We start from the raw sequence: 18,418 nt of genomic DNA on the forward strand, positions 1-18,418 counted from the left end.
CCCCGCACATGCGCTGTGGGGGGAGTCTCTTCCGCCTCCGCCATGGTGGAGACCGTGGCGAAGGTGGAAGGGAAAGACTGCCCCCACGGCACAGGCCCGCCCGCAGATAAGTGGGCCCCGATCGCGGGCCAGGCCACCGTGGGGGCACCCCCCGGGGCCAGATCGCCCCGCCACCCCCCCCCCCCCCCCAGGACCCCGGAGCCCGCCCGCGCCGCCTTGTCCCGCCGGTAAGAGAGGTGGTTTAATCCACGCCGGTGGGACAGGCATTCTAGCAGCGGGACTTCGGCCCATTCGGGCCGGAGAATCGCGCGGGGGGGGGGGCCCGCCCACCGGCGCGGCGCGATTCCCGCCCCGTCAAATCTTCGGTGCCGGAGAATTCGGCAACCGGCGGGGGCGGGATTCACGTCAGCCCCCGGCGATTCTCCGACCCGGCGGGTGGTCGGAGAATCTCACCCCTGATCTCTTCCTGCTTGATGAGTGGAGCCCGTTAGTTCATGAAATGGGAATGAGTGCGGCCTTGGCTGGGCATTCCTCGCTGAGACTCCGAAATGAAGCTGAGTCCCTTTCGATAGGGTAGTCTTTCTCGCCTCTCCCAGTGCCAGGAAATACTCTCTATATGTGCTCGACATAGGTCCCTGTTTCATTTCTGTTAAATCATTTCGGTCCTATGATGTTAACACTTAAAGAATTACTGAGATTTTTTAAGAAATCATACACGCTCTCTAAAAAAATTAGTGGGCAGACAATGAAATCTCTCAGTATAAAACGTTGCTCAGGAACGAATGAAGAGAATCCGATTAGTGTACCTCTGAGAATGTTTGCACAGGAGGTAAATTTAGTTGCTTTGGCTGGGCTGAATATAGGCCCTTGAAGGGACTGATTGTACATAATCCCATTTTCTTGATTCACTTCATACACATTTTCGATTGCTGTAATTTTTTAGCATCGATCACTACTACTGCTTAACACTGCCTGACTGGACTTAATAATAATCTGTCCCTTGTATTTTTGATGCAAATTCTGATGCAAATCTAATCATCATGTGCTGAATCATGATGCTTGGGTATCCTTTTCAGGATAGGCAAACCCACCAGAAACAAATTCATGAGGCACCTGTTCTTGGGCCATTGTGTTATTTCACTTAGCCTACTAAAATAAAAGGTGTGCTCTGTACACTGTTGGCATATTTAATGGATTTTTGACTTTAATGTCTATGCTTTTATTCCCTGCCCAAATGTTTGGTGTCTTCTGCTATGAGTGGAGGAAACAAAATATATTTTTAGCATTAATGGAGAACCATATCATACAGCGTGTAAACATTTTTTTCTCTCTTATCCTCCCAAAAGACTTTTATATTATTGAAAACTAAGACCCCTTTTGTTTTCCTGTTCCATATGAGAGGCCAATTTTTAGCCTTTCTTCAATACTGTCTTTGATTCCTGTAAATATGCTAGTGAATCTTTGCTGTACCTTTGCTGTAAAGTCCATTGCCAATTGCCATTGCTGTAACGTCACTAATTGCAGATGATCAATGTGTGGTATGAATTCAACGTCAGTTCTTCGTATTTATATTCAATCACTCATGCATCAATTTACACTTTTTTGTACGAAGTCTCTTGGATCTCTATTCCTTAACTCTGAATTAAGCTCTCTCCTGTTATTAACTTTAGCCAAAATAAATTATTTTGCAAATTTCTGTCCCTCCATGGAATTGCAAACACAGATTGGGTAATTAATCTATCTGCCAAGTCTCCCTCAATGTTCTCTAATTTGATAACAGCTAATCTTTTATCGGGCAGTAATTTTCAAACTCAGGGTCCGCGACTGCAGGTGGGTTGCAGGCGGGTGTCGGGAGGGTTGCAGAGCCCTTGGTCGCGATGTTCCCGATCGTGGGATGAAGTGCCCAACGGCTGCCACCGGCTTTTAAAAATGCTGGAGGGGACTGGCTTTTAGAATTCCGGCCGTCCCACACATGGGCGGCACGGTAGCACAGTGGTTAGCACTGTTGCTTCACACCGCCAGGGTCTCCGGTTCGATTCCCGGCTTGGGTCACTGTCTGTGCGGAGTCTGCACGTTCTCCCCGTGTCTGCGTGGGTTTCCTCCGGGTGCTCCGGTTTCCTCCCACAAGTCCTAAAGATGTGTTGTTAGGTGAATTGGACATTCTGAATTCTCCCTTTGTGTACCCGAACAGGTGCTGGAGTGTGGCGACTAGGGGATTTTCACAGTAACTTCATTTCAGTGTTAATGTAAGCCTACTTGGGACACTAACAAAGATTATTATTATGCATGCCCCCTCAGCTGTGCACAGGCCTGGAGCACAGCGAGGCAGACCTCCTCCTCCTGACATCAGCGCACTGACCCAGGAGCAGATTCTTTAAAAAAATCGATGGAGTCTTCTCTCCAGAAGCGGCAGCAGGGAGCAGCTCACTGACATTACGTACACTGGGCGTGAGAGAAATTCCTCCATTCTATAGCTGGCAGTAGTGCTGGTGTGAGCTCCAGGTGAACAACCCATTAAGAAGAAGCTGAAATCAGGAACAAAGCAGGATAAAGATGATTTCTTTAGGTATGGGTTTATTAATTCTATCAGTGCAAATCAGGATGCAAAGCTCATGTGTGTTATATGCAGGTAAGTACTGGCAAATGAAAGATTGAAACCCTCAACACTTCAGAGACATTTGAAGATTAAGTATTGTTATGGGCGAGGCGTTTTCAGAACCCCAAAATGTATCATGGAGTTCAACCAACCTCCCCCTTTAATGTATTTGTTGCTTTTCCTAGCACACGGCTTGTTCCTTAGGAGTGGGATTACATTTATGTACACATGGGTTTTTAAACACAAAACAATGTTTATTCCATGAACTCAACTTAACATCTTAAATAAACAATGGATCTCTTAACAACCCTTACTTCAAAGATAACTTCGAAAATATTACAACAGCAAATAATCCCTCAAAATGTTCCTTCAAACTTCCAAGAGACTTAACACCTTTAAACAGAATTACATCAGGTTAAAGGCTTTATTATTATGAGTTTAAATCACCCAAATGATCCAGAGATAGTCTTTCATGGCAGAGATCACAGCAAATCCAGCTCACTGCAAAACACAGACACTCCCCAAGCTCTTTTCCTCCAAACTGAAACTTCAAAATGGCTGAACTGCTCATCTCCACCTACTCTCTGACATCACTGTTTTCTTAAAGGTACATTGCTTATACATCCATGTCTTAAAGGTAATCTCACATGACAGTATAGTGAGTTCTAGGGCAAACCTCTTGATTTTTGTTCAACGGATGCAGTGAGAACTTAAATCGTCAGCTGAAGTAGTCCTTAGAAGAATTGTAACATTGACTGACAAAGCGAGTGAGATCATGAGGACCTGCAGGCTCACCTATCACATTTAAAGTAAGTGAAAGTGGTCGGCCTTGAAGTTCGGGCGTCGTGGGTCGAGAAGGTCGGCCGGCGTGGACTGCGAAGGAAGGTCAACGTGGATCACGAAGGTTGGCTGGCATGGGTCCCAAAGGATGGCTGGTTGATAAAAATGGGTCCAGGGCAAAAAAGTTTGAAAAACACTACTAGGGAGATTGCAATTAAGACTAGAGATATGTAGGTGCTGCTGAGATTCGGAGGCTGGTTTTAGTCTGGAGGAACTTCCAATTATTCAAGTTTTAACGTCATACAGGGGCTTGGATTGTCTAACTTGGGATCATTGTGGGAGGCACATGGGTGAAACTGAATGTTGCGTACAAGTTGAACTTTAACCTGCAGAATATTGCTGTGGGGCAACACATTGTGAAGTGAGGATCAAGAAAACAGGTTTCATTGTGACAAGTGTGAGTGAATTAGGAGATAGGAGTGCATTGGAAGTGGATAGCAAATTAATTATTTGATGGGGTCAAATGTTTTGTGGTCATAGTCACCGAGGATTTTATCTTCAATTTTTCAAATATTTTTGTCTGCGCACTCTTGAATGTCTTTTTCTTCATTCGGAATTTAGTTACTTTCTTCAATGTTTTTTCTGCCCCCAAGTGTACACGTTGCAATTCTCTGCACTTTGCAGATGAAATACAGAATCAGAAGATAATTATGATTCCCTTCAGTGATTTAACTAGCTCAAGTCACTAAATCAGTTCTGTTGACTAGCGGGAAACATGTTTGCCCTCTAACTTAATAATGCCATATATACATTAACAAAGTGCACTACATAGAGAATCCAAATCATTTTCATTTGACTGTCAGAGAACAACTAGTCTAACCAGAAGGAATCTGATTTGACTGCTTCAGTTCTCATCAATTCATCACACTGAACTGTTCCCCTAGCCATATTCAGCTCAAGATCATATCTTATATGGGAAATGTCAATCCTTTCAGTGGGTTTCACGGATATTATTTTAATTATTTTCCGGCTTTCTGTTCTCTATTAATTGCAGTTTCAAGCTAGTGTTTGCATTTATAGCACTACAGGGGCAATGTGAGGGATGATCTGGAATCAGTCAACAAACTAAATTCAGTAAAATGTATTTAGAGTTTATTTTCATACAATATTGGCCAATAAATAATTTAGAATGAAAAAGGGAAGTAAAAAATAGTTTTAAATCCAAATATATATTTGTAACTACTTAATTAATCATATTGAAGAATTAATAATTATATAGTTAGTTTAGAATGGGGTGAAAACATGTGAAGATTGATGGGAAGTGTTCTACCTTCAGAGAGTCGTCCAGCATGTCTCATGAATAATAAGTCATTACGAATTAGATTCAGTATCGCACATATATCCCAAGCATGACCAGGAGTTCCGTTATAATGCGTTTTGTTTATTAAATATATTGTTTGGTGAAAATAAATTTTTAAAAATTAGTTTAGGGCCTCTTTTTGGAGCCAAAGATAATAATCTTTATTAGTGTCACAAGTGGGCTTACATTAACTGCAATGAAGTTACTGTGCAAGTTCCCTAGACGCCACACTATGGCATGTGTTCACGTAGGGAGAATTCAGAATGTCCATTTCACCTAACAAGCACATCGTTTGGGACTTATTGGAGGAAACCTGAGCACCCGGAGGAAACCCACGCAGACACGGGGAGAACATGCAGATTCTGCACAGACAGTGACCCAAGCTATGAATCGATCCCGAGTCCCTGGCGCTGTGATTCCACAATCACTCTATTCCACAATCATGATCACTATGCAATGTCACATACTAAATTTATTTTTCTTTGTCTTAACAATTTCACACATTCTAACTATCTTGGAACCAATCAGGTCTATTTTCATCCAGCCACATCTGACGTGTGATCGTCATCATTTTAGAGATGTCTCACTTGGTCTCACATTGCCGCTTGCAATTGGGACACATACAAGTATCCCGACTGTTCCCAAACCCTGGCAGGGTAGTTTCTAGGGTTGTATTTTTGTGGAACCAGGAGCATACTTTTTCCAAAAATATACTTTATTCATAAATTATCTGAAAGAACATTACAAACATTTCAAAATGGTCATCTCACAGTCCAAGAGTGTTCAGGTTCTCTGCTGCAGAACGCTCCAAGCAGTTAGACCATGCCGTACCTGTGGAAACATTTATGCAGAGAAACACCTTCGACCACAAGTCCATCGGCAGTGGTCTGCTCGTAACATCCTAGAGGCCCTTTGGGAAAAAGAGTTGGTGAATCCTGTCGGATGGTTCCCAAGCAGACTGTCAAGGTCATTTGGCAGAATGCCTCATCGCCAGAACTTTCAACCAAGCACCAACACCTAGCTTGGCTGATGTAGATAAAGGCAGTCCCCCAACAGATCCAACACAAAGGGTGGTCCCTGACCGAGTGTTGCAGACTGAACCATTCCAAAGCCCAGAACTACCTGCTGAGGTACCTTCCTGACTGCATAAAGATACTGCGGGTCACTGCTGTAAAGGGGTTGTACACTCATGAACAATTGTTCCACTCCATTCCCTTTGCATAGACCTATCTGCGGGTCAGCAAAGCATCTAAGGTATTACGCCAGCCCAGAGCCAGTGTTTCGCAAAGAAAGCTCATTTGGGTGCATTCAGAACTTTGAATGATCTCTGAGCTGAAGCTCTGCTGCCCAGAAGTGAAAATCTGCCCCATTATACTATGTCCCCTGTTCTGATTCTGAATGGTTTTCGGTGAGACCAAAGTTCTGATTCATTGATATGCAATTCCTCAATCCTCGTGTCTTTAACACTGCGAGGTCTGAAATACTTATGGATTCAAAAATGTCAGATTTTAAAATCCAATAGTTTTGTAGCAGGCCTGTGGGTAACTTTGTCAACCATTGAACACCCATTGTTGAAACCACCCAATTTTTCTTTCCATTTGAAATCAATGGAAAATTAAGTGTGGCAGCAAGGTAATAAACTGAAAGCCTGATTTGTGGCATAGCTCCAGTGATGTCGGGTGTGTCCTTTGAACATTTTCCCCTCAAGTACATTTTCATCAGAACACGATTTGGTTATTTTAGACTGTGATGCAATTTTCATGTGACATAAAAATCTGTTCATTGAAATTACATTGTGTATATTTTGAAAACAGATGATCCCTAGGGCGGGATTTACCGGCTGCTCGCGCCAGTGGGAAATTCTGGTCCCACGCCGACGCACGGGTTTCCTGCCAATGAGGGAAGCTATCAACAAGAAATCCCATTGACAACGTCGGGACCGGTAGATCCTGCTGGCGGGCTGCTTCCGCTGCTGAAAAGCACGCGGCGGGCTGGTGGGAAAATCCTGCACCTAAAGTCTGCTCTTGTAATGGAGATTGGCGACTAAGATTATTTTCATGTGGTTGGGCTATTCTCGGTTCAAAAAGCTGTGAAATATTCAAATGCAACATAATTATTTTGCCATGCAAAAGGGAAAAGTAATTACTTTCACTGTAAAAACAAGACCCCGTATGGACCTTGTGTGTTAACAGTCATGGGGCTAATTCAGTGACTCACTCCAATAGGCACAATTTTGAAAATTATTATTTTTTGCGATGTGGGCATAACTGCCAAGGCCAGCATTTATTGTCCATCCTCAATTGCCCTTGAACTGAGAGCATTTAAGAGTCAACTACATTACTGGAGTCAGATGTAAGCCAGACCAGGTAAGGACGACAGATTCCCTTCCCTAAATGACATTAGTTTAAAAAAAATAAATTTAGAATACTTAATTAATTTTTTCCAATTAAGGGGCAATTTAGCGTGGCCAATCCACCTACCCTGTACATCTTTGGGTTGTGGGGGCGAAACCCACGCAAATATGGGGAGAATGTGCAAACTCCACACGGACAGTGACCCAGAGCCGGGATCGAACCTGGGACCTCAGCGCCGTGAGGCAACAATGCTAACCACTGCGCCACCGTGCTGCCCCCATAAATGATATTAGTGAACCAGATGGATTTTTACAACAATCGACAATTATTTTACAGACATCATTAGACCTTTAATTCCATATTTTTATTGAATTCAAATCTCATCATCTGCCATGGTGGCATTCAAACCCAGATCCCCAGAGCATTAACCTAGGTCGCTGGATTACTAGTCCAGTGACATTACTACTATGCCACTGCATCCCCAGGTGGCAACAGGGCTAAAATGGCGATAGGTTATTTATAGTCTCACATACTGTCATTTTGACTGAAGTAAGTTCGGAGTATGGTGACTCGGATGCACACCTGTGCTATGTGCTAGCATTATGTTGAATATTTATATCCTCATCCTGTTATGCAGATACGACCTGTGTGATTTTGAAGGCAGGAGGAAACATGAAACCAAGATCTGTCTGCCATTTCAGGTCTATGTAAAAGAATACCATTCCATTATTTTTAAAGAAGAGTTGGAAGTTCTCCCACCGGTAATATCACTATAACATTCTCACATTATCAGGCCACTATCACACTGCTGTTTATGGGGCCTTGCTATATGCGAATGAGCTACCACATATCCTATGTTACAATCACTGCACTTCAAAAACACTTCAATGACGGTAAAGTATATGGATTATCTTGAGATCCTAAAAGGCACCACATTAATGTAAATCTTTATTCCTCAGCATGGTAGTGGGAAGCTACTGTTGCTCAGATTAAAGCTTCAGAGCTGATCATGATGGATGATCTCTAGTAATGTAGCCCCAGGTGAGTTCCCCTGCAGACTGAAACAGCAGGCCAAATTTTGCTGCAACTGGGTATATTGTGGTGTGCCATTGCTAGGCTTCTTTTTGCACCCTTCTGCTTGAAATGTTTTTGCACAATAACTTTCTGGAAGTACAAAATGATAATGATGTGGCAAAGGTAATAGGGGTTCAGGTGAAACCTCAGTGAATGACAAGACCAATCATGTGTATCTTTACCTAAAGATTGAGAAAAAAACTAAGAAGGAGGAAGTCAATTAGTGTCAAATCAAGTACAGAAAGAAATAATGTGGAGATGCCGGTGTTGGACTGGGGTGAGCACAGTACGAAGTCTTACAACACCAGGTTAAAGTCCAACAGGTTTGTTTCGATGTCACTAGCTTTCGGAGCGCAGCTCCTTCCTCAGGCAGAAAGAAATAAAGAAGGGAAAGGAAAGACTGGACTAAGGAGAAAGATATATTCTACTGACAACAATGAGAGTTAACAGCTTAAATTGTTCCCATTCTGGGCCAGGGAGGATTGGTTGTTATTGCATTAATAATTGTCATATTAATGAGTTATTTGCTATTAATTCTGAGTCCTAACTTTCTGCAGTTCTTTTAATGAGCAACTACTATGGAAATGCAGCCAGTTCAGAAAAATAATGGGGAGGCTAAAGGTGAAATGTCATTTGTGTGAAGCAAGTGCCTGAGCAGTGTATGTCAACCAGTTGTTTTGTGTCAATAGGAACCCCAAGGGTGTTGTTAGAAGAGGAATTCAGATAATATTATTGACTGTCATGGGGAGATGCTTAGATTCTCTCTTGTTGGAGATGTTCTTTTCACTTGTTTGGCATGAATGTTGCTTGCCACTTATCAGCTTGAGTCTGAATATTAGCCAGGTCTTCCGCATATCTACATGACCACTTCAGTATCTGAGAAGTCGCAAATGGTGCTGAACATTGTGCAATCATCAGCAAACATCCCCACTTCTAATGATGGATGGAAGTCCATTGATGAAGCAGCCAAAGATGGTTGGGCCTAGGACATGGCCCTGAGGAGCCTAGGCCATGGTCCTGAAGAGCTCCTCTAGTCTTGTCCTGGGACAGAGATTACGGACCTCCAACAACCACAACCACCTTCCTCCTGGTGTGGAGATGCTCGCTGGAAACTACTCAGACTTCAGGAGAACAGCAACCACGACATCACACCCACCAGGTAGGCGGTACATACTCGTGCAACTCGGCCAACGTTGTCTACCTCATACGCTGCAGAAAAAGATGTCCCGAGGCATGGTACATTGGCGAGACCATGCAGATGCTGCGACAATGGATGAACGGACATCGCCCGACAATCGCCAGGCAGGAATGTTCCCTTCCAGTAGGAGAACACTTCAGCAGTCAAGGGCATTCGGCCTCTGATCTTCGGGTAAGCGTTATCCAAGGCGGCCTTTAGGACGCGCGACAACGCAGAATCGCCGAGCAGAAACTTATAGCCAAGTTCTGCACACATGAGTACAACCTCAACCGGGACCTTTGATTCATGGCGCATTACATTCATCCCCCACCATCTGGCCTGGGCTTGCGAAATCCTACCAACTGTCCTGGCTTGAGACAATTCACACCTCTTTAACCTGTGATTATCCCTCTCTCCAGTTGTTCCGTCTGGACCTGTAAAGACTTAATTACCTGCAAAGACTTGCATTCAAAGTATCGTTTTGCATCATTGACTTTGTCTTTATATGTGTTTTTGGAACCCACCTCTTCATTCACCTTAGGAAGGAGCTGCACTCTGAAAGCTAGTGATTCGAAACAAACCTGTTGGACTTTAACCTGGTGTTGTAAGACATCTTCCTCCTGTGTTAGGTACGACTGCAACCATCAAAGTTTTACCCCCGATTCCCACTGACTCCAGTTTTTCTAGGGCTCCTTGAGAGCACACTTGATCAGATGCTGCTATAATAATAATAACCTTTATTGTCACAAGTAGGCTTACATTAACACTGCAATGAAGTTACTATGAAAATCCCCTAGTCGCCACATTCCAGCGCCTGTTCAGGTACACAGAGGGAGAATTCAGAATGTCCAGATTACGTAACAGCACGTCATTCGGGACTTGTGGGGTTTAGCACAGGTCTAAATTGCTAGCTTTTAAAGCAGACCAAGGCAGGCCAGCAGCACGGTTCAATTCCCGTACCAGCCTCCCCGAACAGGCGCCGGAATGTGGAGACAAGGGGATTCATAGATTATCATAGAATTTACAGTGCAGAAGGAGGCCATTCGGCCCATCGAGTCTGCACCGGCTTTTGGAAAGAGCACCCTACCCAAGGTCAACACCTCCACCCTATCCCCATAACCCAGTAAACCCACCCAACACTAAGGGCAATTTTTGGACACTAAGGGCAATTTATCATGGCCAATCCACCTAACCTGCCCATCTTTGGACTGTGGGAGGAAACCGGAGCACCCGGAGGAAACCCACGCAGTCACGGGAAGAATGTGCAGACTCCACACAGACAGTGACCCAAGCTGGGAATAGAACCTGGAACCCTGGTGCTGTGAAGCCATAGTGCGAACCACTATGCTACCCAATAATGTCGGGGTCAATCACTCTCATCTCACCTTTCGAGGTCAGCTCATATTTACATGTTTGGACCAAGGATGTGATGAGGTCAGGAGCTGAGTAGCCCCGATGTAACCCAAAGTGAGCATCAATAAGCAAGTTATTGCTGAGTGGGTGGCGCCTGATAGCATTATCAACAACACCTTCCATCATTTTTCTAATGATCGTTAATAGACTGTTGGAGCGGTCAGTGGCTGTGTTGGATATGTCCTGCTGTTTGGGACAGAACATTATTGGGCAGTTTTCCTCGTTGCTGGGTAGATGGCAGTGTTGTAGCTGTACTGGCACAGTTTGATTAGGGTTGTGGCTAGTTTGGGAGCACATGTCTTCAAGAAACTTTTCCAAGAAAATTGTCAGGACCATTAGCCTTTGCAGTATCCAGTGCCTTCAGCCGTTTGTTGATATCACGCGGGGTGAATCAAATTGGCTGAAGACAGGTATCTGTAATGCTGGCGACCTCAGAAGGAGGCCAGGATGGATTATTCACTTGGCACTTCTGACTGAAGATGGTTGCGAATGCTTCAGCTTTGTGTTTTGCACTGATGTGCTGGGCCTCTCTCTCCCATCATTGAGGATGTGGATATTTGAGGAGCCATTCGTGGAGCCACCTCCTCAAGTGAGCTGTTTAATTGGCTACCACCATTCGCAACTGGATGTGGCAGGACTGAAATGCTTATGTCTGATGCATTGGTGTAGGATTGCTTAGCTCCATCTATTACTTGCTGCTTCCCCTGTTTGGTATGAACGGAGACCTGTGTTGTAGCTTCACATGTTAACACCCCAATTTTAGGTACCCTGGTTCTCCTGGTGCTGCTCCTAACATTCATTTCTGCTCTCTTCATTGAACCAGGGTTGATTCCCTACCTTAGTGTTAATGGTAAATTGGGGGATATGCCGAGCCATGAGATTATGGTTGAATATAATTCTGCTGGCACCTCATTGATGCCCAGTTTTCAGTTGCTAGATCATGTTTAAAATCTATCCCATTTAGCACAATGGTAGTGTAACACAACACGTATCCTCAATGTGAAGAGAAGGACTGTGTAATAGCCACTTCACCCGATACTGTCATTGACTGGTCCATCTGTGACAAGTAGTTGATGAGGATGAGGTCAAGTATGTTTTCCCTCTTGTTGGTTCCCTCCCCACCTGCCACAGATCCAGTCTAGCAGCTATGTCCTTTAGGACTTGGCCAGCATGGTCAGTAATGGTGCCATTGGGCTACTCTTGGTGATGGACATTGAAGCCATCCACCCAAAGTGCCCTTACCACCCTAGTGCTTCTTCCAAATGGTGCTCAAAATGGAGGAGCACTGATTCATCAGCTCAGGGGGTGCAGGGACTGGTGCATGTGGGAAATGATAATAAGCAGGGCGTTTCCTTGTCCATGTGTAACCTGATGTGATGAGGCTTCATGGGATCTGTGTTCAGTGTTGCATACACCCAGAGCAGGTCCCTCCCAACTGTATGCCACTGTGCTGCCACCTCTGCTGGACCTGTCCTGCTGGTGGGACAGAGCATACCCTGAGATGGTGATGGTGGTGGTCTGGAACATTGTGTGTAAGGCATGGTTTCATGGGTATGACTATATCAGGCTGTTGCTTGACTAGTCTGTGGGCCATCACCCACTATTTTAGTACAAGCCCCCAGATGTTAGTAAGGAAGACTTTGTGGGTTTGACATGGCTGAGTGTGCTGTTATCGTTTGTGGTTATGGGGTCTGTCTGGTTTCATTCCTTGTTGACTTTTCTGTAGCGGTTTTGATATAACGTGAGTGGCTTGCTGGGCCATTTCGGAGGGCAGTTAAGTTTCAGCCACATTCCTGTGGGTCTGGGGTCACATTTAGGCCAGACCAGGTAAGGATGGCAAATTTTCTGACATTAGTGAAGCACTTGGGTTTTTATGTCAATTGATAATGGTCACTATTAGTGAGACGAGCTTTATGTTCCAGGTTTATTAACTTAATCTAAATTCCACCAGCTACCATGGTGGGATTTGAACCCCTGTTCCCAGATTATTAGCCTAGGCCTCTGCATTACTAGTCCCAAGACATTACCATTATGACATGTCGCACAGCAAATTGTAAATTGTCTATAGATAGATTGTAGATATAAACCTGCAAGTTACTAAATGTTTTAACAGCAAAACTTCTCTCTGCAATTTTAAAGGGCATGCTGATTTATTTAATTGAAATGGCTGTCAGAGAGGAATTTATTCAGGCACTTTGCACAGCTCATGCCACTAGAGGGAGCCTTTTTCCTTTTAAACCCAAAGTCAGGAATTACATGATAGCATACAAATATGTTAATTCACAAGATCGCAGGGTAATTATGGATGAGAAGGCCCATTTAACTTCATCCATTCAGAGAGGTCATAATGCAGCACCAATGTAAGCATAATTCTTAAATAATTCCAGGGTTTTCCCTCCATTACTCTACCTTGAAGTCTATTCCATGTGCAGCTCACTGTTAGGCCTGGACTTTAACCTACCTGACCCACAAGGTGTGGGGTGGAGGTTAGGAGTGGATGGTTGTTGGTAGCCACGATGTTACCGACTGGCTGCCCAGCCTGATTGACGGATATGACTTACAGTCAGATAGGAACAGGTTAGTGGACACCACAAGACAAGTTACGGTTGTGCCTCGGGGGGCCGGGGGTGTGCGGGGTGGTGGGTGGAGGTCAGCCTCCGGAGCGTAAGGAGAGGGGCTGCTAATCCCAGGATCCAGATGGGGGTAGGCGGGGCAGGGCACATTTGGAGGCTTTGAAAGATGTTTGGATGACTGGTGGTTGGTGATAGGTGGTCATGCAAGGAACATAGGTATTTGTGGGGAGGGTTATCCGAGGCCTGGAAAGTGGGTTGGGAGGCCTTTGGAGGAAATAGGCAACCTCATTGTGAAAGTCTGGGGTAGGGTGTAATCCAATCTCAGGGAAAGCAGGTAGGTGAAAATACACTCAGCTGGATTTGGTAGGCATCGCCATCCATGAAGCCTGCTGACCACCCATCTAAAAGCACTCGACTTTCAGTTAAAATTTCTCTCTGAGGTGGCTAAGACCTCACACTGTATATTTTTATAAAATATATATAAATATCCTCATGGTTATTTGTAAAATTTTAAAACCTGGACAAAGATCTTTAAAAATATCTGATTCTAAGTCTATCTGTGACCCCCCCCCCCCCCCCCCCCCCCACCCAACCAACCTCCCAACACTCGCACACACAAACAAAATAAATTACCTGGCAGTATCGGGGACACCATTACCAACACTCTGTGGGCTGCACGGGCCAAATTCAAAGAGAGCTATACAAAGGCCCTCTGCAATTTATAACCTAGGTTGGCCAACAACAATCTACTTGTCTGCTCGGACAAGGTGCCCTGCAACCTTCCTCTCATTTCTTAATGATTGGAACATTTAATAATCTCAGGTATCCAGATGATATCTAGCTATGATGATATCACAGCAGTATCTTAGCACAGGGCTAAATCACTGGCTTTGAAAGTAGACCAAGGCAGGCCAGCAGCATGGTTCAATTTCCGTACCAGCCTCCCCGAACAGCCGCCGGAGTGTGGCGACTAGGGGCTTTTCACAATAACTTCATTTGAAGTCTACTTGTGATAATAAGCGATTTTCATTTTTCATGAAGGGTAGATAACTCTTGTCAAAGACAGTGTGGAGAGGTGGATGTCATGTGACATGGCCCCCTGGCTTGTGGAACCTGTAATATTGCCTTGCTGAACTGAAAAGCTCAACCTGCTGTTTACCATCTAACTGGTAGCCTCACAGAAAAGGACCTCTGCCCAGGTTGAAGACTACACTGCTCCTGCTGGAAATTCTTTACCATCATCTACAACACTGATTCATCTCTGCCTGCCTGTCTCATCAGATCAAGTCAACACTGCCATGATATGCAGACACACACATAATGATATACAGACAAGCAGCTAATGGACACAGAGAACAGGACATGACCAATAAGCAGGCAGGACACTCAGGGGTGGGATCTGACTATAAAAGACACGAGGCACTCACACTCCGCCTCTTTCCACTGATGAACATCTAGAGAGTCAGTCAAGGGTGTTGTTACAATCTCACACCCCCACCACGTGGCTAAGAGCTAGTCTGGTTCAGTCAGACAGAGTAACCACACTTAAGTTAGCAGTGAGTCGAACTGTGCTAAACCTAAACCTGTGACTAATAAACCTGATTGAACTAACTTCAAGGTCTGGAGTATCTTTCTGACCTAAGCTGCATCCAGTTGCAGCCAGTGTTAGACAACATGATACCAGGAGACTACTAATTTAAGGTGGCTTACCTCAGTCCGTTCCATGACAACCAGCAAATGTATCCCAGCACCATGGAGAAGATTCAGGCTCCTCACCAGCTCAGGACCTCCGGCAATCTCTGTGCCAACTGGCGGATATTCAAGCAAATGTTTCTGCTGTACATCGAAGCCTCAGATCTCGAGGGTGCATCTGATGCAAGAAAGATCGCGCTTTTCCTCTCAACAGCGGGTGATCAAGCCATCGAACTCTTCAACTCGTTTAACTTCACCGAAGGCCAGGACAAGACAAAGTTTCAGACCATCCTGGACAAGTTCGATAGTCACTGTGAAGCGGACACAAATGAAAACTTTGAGCGATACATGTTCAAACAACGTCTTCAAGGTAAAGATGAATCTTTCAATGCCTTCTTAACTAGCCTCCGCCTGCAACGTTGGTGATATTGCTGACTCCATGATCAGAGACCAAACCGTGTTTGGAGTTCACTCTGATCCTCTGAGAAAGCAGCTCTTAAAAATCAAGCATATGAACCTACCAGTCGCGATTGAAACATGTACAGTGCATGAGCACGCAAAAAATTGGTATTCCCAATACAAATCGGCTGAAAATGAGAAACTTGCCTCCCACGAGGCAGTGAGTGTGCAGGCCATCTCCCGGATGCAGCGCCTCAGCATTGAAGACAGCGGCAATCTCGCGCGCTTTTCCTGGAGCCCCACGCATGCGCAATGCGAACGGGATAACGAAGCGGCCGACACCCACACTGCGCAGATGCTGACGTCTGCCGACTGCACTGTGCATGTGCAACGACGTACACCGCGTCACGACGCCGACGTCATGACGTGTCCAAACTGTGGCAACGCCCACTTAAAGGGACACTGCCCTGCAAGAGGCAGGCTATGTTTAAACTGCAGGAAGCCTGGACACTATGCAGCCTTGTGCAGGTCTGCACCACCAGTCAGAGGCCAGCGCTCCCAATTCCGACGACGGCGAGTCCAGAATGTGCAACGACGATTACAGGATTCTGATCCTGGCAGTACAACGGATCCAGAGGACGAGTGCCTGGAGTCCGCCTACTGAGTGGGCATCATTACCACACGTGAACATGCCACACCTAACTCATCTCGCATTCAGTCCATCCTCGCTGTGGATTCGGAGGACGAATGGCGTGCGGTGATGCAGGTCAACCGCTGCTCCACCCAGTTCAAGTTGGACACAGGTGCTTCTGCCAACCTCCTCTCACATGCAGACTTCAAAAGCATCAAGAAGCCCCCCAAGGTCCTTCCAGCAACCTGCCAGTTCCTGGACTATAACGGTAATGCCATCACAGCACTGGGGTCCTGCCATCTACTCGTCTCCAACTGGAGTACCCATGCACGGCTAAGGTTTGAAATTGTCGAGCCGGACAGGGCATCCCTACTGGGTGCGCATGCCTGCAAAAAGCTAAACCTGGTGCAGCGGGTTTATTCAACGATTTCCTCCAACGTGAATCTTCAAGCTGGCATTGACAACATCTTCGTTCAGTATCCAGATGTGTTTGACGGGATGGACACTTTGCCATATCGGTACAAGATCCTACTGCAACCTGATGCCAAGCCAGTGGTCCATGCACCACGCCGGGTCCCGGCTCTGCTGAAGGGGCGCCTGAAGGAACAGCTCAAGGAGCTGCAGCAGCAGAGGATCATTTCCAGGGTAACCGAACCGACTGACTGGGTCAGCTCGATGGTGGTGGTTAAAAAACCCTCTGGAGACCTGCGCATCTGCATTGATCCCAAGGATCTCAACCAGAATATAATGCGTGAACACTACCCCATCCCGAAGCGGGAGGAACTCACCAGTGAGATGGCACATGCACAGTTTTTCACAAAGTTAGATGCGTCACATGGATTCTGGCAAATCCAGCTGGATGAGTCCAGCCGAAGGCTCTGCACCTTCAACACACTGTTTGGCAGGTACTGCTATAACCGTATGCCATTCGGCATCGTCTCGGCATCGGAGATATTTCATCGCATCATGGAGCAGATGATGGAGGGCATCGAAGGGGTTCGTGTGTACGTGGACGACCTTATCACATGGTCCACGACCTCTGAGGAGCATGTTTCCCGTCTCCAGCAGGTATTCCGCCGTGTCCATGCCAATGGCCTGAAGCTGAACAGGGCCAAATGTTGCTTTGGCATGACGACACTCAAGTTCCTAGGAGACCAGATCTCTCAGCAGGCGTGTGCCCCGACATAGACAAGGTCAAGGCCATCGCAGCTATGAAGGTCCCCGAAGACAGGAAGGCGGAATTGCGCTTCCTGGGCATGGTCAATTTTCTGGGCAGGTTCACCCCATACATGGCCTCACACACCACGGCCCTACAAAACCTAGTGAAGAAGTCCACTGCCTTCGAGTGGAAGGCGGCCCATCAGGCAGAGTGGTTGGAGCTGAAAGCCAAGCTCACCACTGCACCCGCATTGGCATTTTTCGACCCAGACAGGAAAACAAAAATCTCGACAGATGAGAGCCAGGATGGCATTGGTGCGGTCCTGCTGCAATTCAATGACACTTCATCCTGGGCACCGGTTGCCTACGCATCAAGCGCAATGATGCCCACCGAACAAAGGTATGCACAAATCGAGGAGGAATGCCTGGGCCTTCTCACTGGCATTCTCAAGTTTCACGACTATGTCTACGGCCTGCCGACATTCACAGTCGAGACGGATCACAGGCCCCTGGTCCACATTATCCACAAGGACCTTAATGACATGACGCCTCGGTTGCAGCGCATCCTCCTCAAACTCAGAAGGTACGACTTTGACCTGGTCTACACGCCTGGCAAGGAGCTCATCATTGCCGATACATTGTCCTGCTTCATCACCATGCCAAGTGAACCACTGATCGTCATCCGGCAAATTGAGTCACACGTTGAGTCACAGGTGCAGCTGTGTGCTAGCACCCTCCCGGCATCTGTTGAGAAGGTGATTCGTATCCATGAGGAGACAGCCAAAGACCCCCTCTTGCAGTGTGTTATGCAACACCTAGCCAATGGTTGGCAAAAAGGGCAGTGCCCTCAATTTTTCTACGACCTGATGGTGGTTGATGGTATCCTCCTCAAACTGGACTGGATTGTAATTCCACACAGTCTCCAGAGCTTGGTGCTCCGCCAAATCCATGAGGGCCACCTGTGTGTGGAAAAGTGCAGACGCAGAGCCAGGCAGGCTGTCTACTGGCCCGGGATCAGCCAGGACATCGCGAACATGGTCCTTAACTGTGTAACCTGTCAACACTTCCAGCCAGCGCAGAGTAAGGAGACACTTCAGCAACATGAAATCGAAACCTCTCCGTGGTCCAAGGTTGGCATCGACCTCTTTCATTTAAATGGTCGTGATTACGTGTTAATCATTGATTACTTTTCCAATTACCCTGAAGTCGTG

The sequence above is a fragment of the Scyliorhinus torazame genome, chromosome 8 (genome assembly GCF_047496885.1).
Source record: "Scyliorhinus torazame isolate Kashiwa2021f chromosome 8, sScyTor2.1, whole genome shotgun sequence".
Lineage (NCBI taxonomy): Eukaryota > Metazoa > Chordata > Chondrichthyes > Carcharhiniformes > Scyliorhinidae > Scyliorhinus > Scyliorhinus torazame.